The sequence below is a fragment of the Cebus imitator genome, unplaced genomic scaffold (genome assembly GCF_001604975.1).
Source record: "Cebus imitator isolate Cc_AM_T3 unplaced genomic scaffold, Cebus_imitator-1.0 Scaffold18, whole genome shotgun sequence".
Taxonomy (NCBI): Eukaryota; Metazoa; Chordata; class Mammalia; order Primates; family Cebidae; genus Cebus; species Cebus imitator.
Genome location: NW_016107333.1, coordinates 18,968,964 through 18,973,470, shown reverse-complemented (window position 1 = coordinate 18,973,470; position 4,507 = coordinate 18,968,964). Strand labels below are relative to the sequence as shown.

The following is a 4,507-nucleotide window of genomic DNA, read 5'->3' as shown; positions in this document are numbered from 1 at the left end:
TAAATTCCTCTAAGAACTGTGTAACAAATAATTTAATTTTTAATTTTTCAAACTTTTTTTCCTTTTTTGAGATGGAGTCTCACACTGTTGCCTGGGCTGGAGTGCAATGGCGCTATCTCCGCTCACTGAAACCCCCGACTCCTGGGTTCAAGTGATTCTCCTGCCTCAACCTCCCGAGTAGTTGGGATTACAGGTGCCGCCACCAAGTCTGGATAATTTTTTGTATTTTTAGTATAGACAGGGTTTCACTATGTTGGCCAGGCTGTTTTCTAGCTCAGACCTCGATATCTGCCTGCCTCAGCCTCCCAAAGTGCTGGGATTACAGGCATGAGCCACCTCCCGGGTTCAAGTGATTCTTTCCACCTTAGCCTCCCAAATAGCTGGGGCTACAGATATGTGTGCCATCATGCCCAGCTAATTTTATTTTTAATCCAAAATGTGTTTATTGAGATAGTTTCCCACTCATCTTAATTCAGAGTGCTTTCAGTGCTGCTTCTTCCTAAAGGAACATCCTTCTGTAAGCCTTGCTTTTTCTCCTGTAGGCTGACAGAGGAGAGTGGAGCAGCCAACACACAAAACACACAAAACTTCTGTTTGTGCATGGCTAAAGACCATAGTGATTTTATAGCATCCTGGGCATTTCACACTAATGAAGTAGGAATTGGGGCTCTACACCAGGCATTTCCTCTTGTGTTTCCTCTTCCCCTCTTCTGAAGAGGGATGAAGTAGATCCTTTGCAACAGGCATGTTCTTGCAGGTAGGTCATCACTGCTGGAAAGGATTAAAAAAAATTTTTTTTGTCTTGAGATGGAGTTTTGCTCTTGTTGCCCAGGCTGGAGTGCAATGGCGTGATCTTGGCTCACAGCAACCTCTGCCTCCCAGGTTCAAGCAATTATCCTGCCTCAGCCTCCCAGGTAGCTGAGATTACAGTCATGCACCACCACAGTCATCTAATTTTGTATATTTTAGTAGAGACGGGGTTTTTTCATGTGGGTCAGGCAAGTCTAGAGCTCCTGACCTCAGGTGATCAGCCCACCTTGGCCTCCCAAAGTGCTGGGATTATAGGCGTGAGCCACTGTGCCCAGCAATTTTTAAATTTTTTATACAGATAGGGTTTCATTATGTTGCCCATGCTGATCTCAAACTCTTAGACTCAAATGATCCACCCTCTTTAGCTTCACAAAGTGCTGGGATTACAAACGTGAGCCACTGCACCCAGTCATCAAAGTTTCTTTATCAAAGGATGAGTTTGGCCCCCTTTTCGCTTTCTCTTGCCCTCTCTTTGCCCTTCCACCATGGGATAACACAGAAGAAGGCCCTCAACAGATGTCAGCCCCTCGATCTTGGACTTCCCAGCCTCCAAAATCTTGAGACAATACATTTCTGTTTATTATGTGTAACAAATAAATAAAAACAAAAATAAAAATTTAGGTCACAGGACAGGTGCGGTGGCTCATGTCTGAAATCCCAGCACTTTGAGAGGCTGGGGCAGGTGGATCATGAGGTCAGGATTTCGAGATCAGCCTGGCCAACATGGTGAAACCCTGTCTCTACTAAAAAAAAACAAAAATTAACCAGCCGTGATGGTGCATGCCTGTAATCCCAGCTACTCAGGAGACTGAGGCAGGAAAATCGCTTGAACCTGGGGAACAGAGGTTGCAGTGAGCCAAGATCATGGCACTGCACTCCAGCCTGGGCAATAAATCGAGTGAGACCCTGTCTCAAAAAAAATAATAAATTTAGGTCACAGACGGATCCTTTGAGGTTCTCATGGAGGTTCCAGACTGTCTTTCTAAAAAAAAAGAATGCGTATACACACAGATATAAAATTCTGAAAATAATTTTAGTAGGTGTGCAGCCTCCCAGAAGTCTACCGTGAATTAATAGAATATCAGGTTAAGAACCATTTGTCCTTACAAAATAAATGTTTAACCAAAGAACTGTAATCAACAAAATAAATAAGTTTAACCAAAGAACTGTAATACCTGTTACTGAAAACTACAAAACATTGAAAAAAATTTAAAAATGTGTGTGTATGTCCGTGTGTGTGTGTTGTGTGTGTGTGTGTTGTGTGTGTGTGTGTGTGTGTGTGTGTATATATATATATATATATATATATATATATATATATATATATATGGAGAGAGAGAGAGAGGGAGAAATGAGTCTCACTCTTGTCACCTAGGTTGAAGTGCAGTGGCACAATCTTGGCTCACTGCAACTTCTGTCTCCAGGGTTCAAGCAATTATCCTGCCTCAACCTCCTGAGTAGCTGGGATTACAAGTGTGCACCACCATGCCTGGCTAATTTTTGCATTTTTAGTAGAGACAGGTTTTGCCATGTTGGCTAAGCTGATTTTGAATTCCTGACCTCAGGTGATCCACCCGCCTTGGCCTCCAAAAGTGTTGGGGATTACAGGCAGGAGCCACTGCACCCAGCCTGGGGTGATTATTAAGTAAAGCAAGGGTTAGTTGAACACAAGCACTGTGATACTGTGACAGGTGATCTGATAACTGAAATGGCTACTAAGGGACTAGCAGGTGGGTAGTACATACAGCAGGGATATGCTGGACAAAGGGATAAAAGTAACATTCAGGACAGGACAGAATAGGATGGTGTGAGACTTTAACATGCTACTCAAAATAGCGAGCAGTTTAAAACTTATGAATTATTTCTGGAATTTTCAATTTAATATTTTTGGACTGCGATTGACCATAGGTAAGTGAAATCTCGAAAGCTGAAAGCACAGATAAGGGGAAACTACTCTATTCATGTGATAGTATTAAGAGGTAGGACCTTTAGGGACAAGATTAACACATGAGGGCTCTGACCTCATGAATGGATTAGTACTGTTTTTAAAAAGGTAGAAAGGAGTGCTCAATGCCTTTTGCCCTTCAACCATACAAGGATGCACCAAGAGGCACCATCTTGGAAGCAGATAGCAATTCTTACCAAATACGAAATCTGCTAGTGTGCTTGGACAACCCAGCTCCAGAACTGCAATAAATAAATTTCCATTGTTTGTAAATTACTCAGTCTAAGGTATTTTGTTATAGTAGCAGGAACAAACTAAGACACTTCCCAAATTAATCTACAGATTCAATGCAATCCCTATAAAAATTCCAACTGCCTGTTTTTTACAGAAATGAATAAATGGATTTTAAAATTCACATGGAAATGTAAGCGACCCAGAATAGCCAAAACAAACTAGGAAAAGAACAAAGTTGGAGGACTCAAGCTTCCTGATTTTAAAACCCATTACAAAGCTAAAACAATCAACAGCTGCTTTGGGAGGCTGAGGTGGGAGGATCACTCAAGGCCAGGAGTTTAAGACCAACTTGGGTGACACAGTGAGACTCCATCTCTGCAAAAAATTAAAAAATTAGCCAGGGATGGTGTTGCATACCCGTAGTCCTTGCTACTCAGGAGACTGAGGCAGGAGGATTGCTTGAGTCCAGGAGTTTGAGGCTACAGTGAACCATGATTGCATCACTATACTCCAGTCTGGGTGACAGAGTGACGCTCTGTCTCAAAATTAAAAAAAAAAAAAAAAAAATCAACACAGTGTGTGTAGTACTGGCACAAGAATAAACGTATACATCAATGGACTAGAATTGATAATTCAGAAGCCAGGCACAGTGGCTCATGCCTGTAATCACAGCACTTTGGGAGGCTGCGGTGGGTGGATCACGTAAGGGCAAGAGGTCGAGACTAGCCTGGCCAACACAGTGAAACCCTGTCTCTACCACAAATACAAAAATTAGGTGGGCTTAGTGGCACCTGTAGTCCTAGCTACTTGGGAGGCTGAGGCAGGAGAATTGGTTGAGCCCAGGAGACGGAAGTTGCAGTGTGCAGAGATTGTACCACTGCACTCCAGAGTGGGCAACAGAGTGAGACTGTGTCTCAAAAAAAAAAAAAAAAAGGGTTGTGGAAAAAAAGGAAAAAAAAAAAAAAAAATTTATTTTTTAAAAAAAAAAAAAAAAAAAAATTATATTATTTTTGATCAGTTGATTTTTGACAAGGTGTGAATACCAATTAATGGAGAAAGTCTACTCTACTTTCTTTAACAAAAGGCATCAGGACAACTGGATATTCACATGCTAGAGTTTTTTTTGTTCGTTTTTGAGAGAGTCCTGCTCTGTTACCCAGGCTGGAGTGCAATGTTGTAGCATGTAGCAGTACTAATCCATTCATGAGGTCAGAGCCCTCATGTGTTAATCTTTTTCCTAAAGGCCACTATGAGACATAGTTTGGTAGTTCTTCAGAAAGTTAAACATACATATGACCCACCAATTCCACTCCTAGGTATATATCCAAGAGAACTGAAAACATATATACCCACAAAAATTTGTGCAGAGATGTTAATAGAACCTTTGTTCAAAGAGCCAAAAAGTGAAAGCAGGCCGGGCGCGGTGGCTCAAGCCTGTAATCCCAGCACTTTGGGAGGCCGAGGCGGGTGGATCACGAGGTCAAGAGATCGAGACCATCCTGGTCAACATGGTGAAAC

General features: G+C 42.0%; 1 pseudogene; it reads right to left on the bottom strand.

The window, feature by feature from the left end:
* Positions 1-429: 429 nt before the first annotated feature.
* LOC108291434 lies at positions 430-747 on the bottom strand (annotated as a pseudogene).
* Positions 748-4,507: the final 3,760 nt, after the last annotated feature.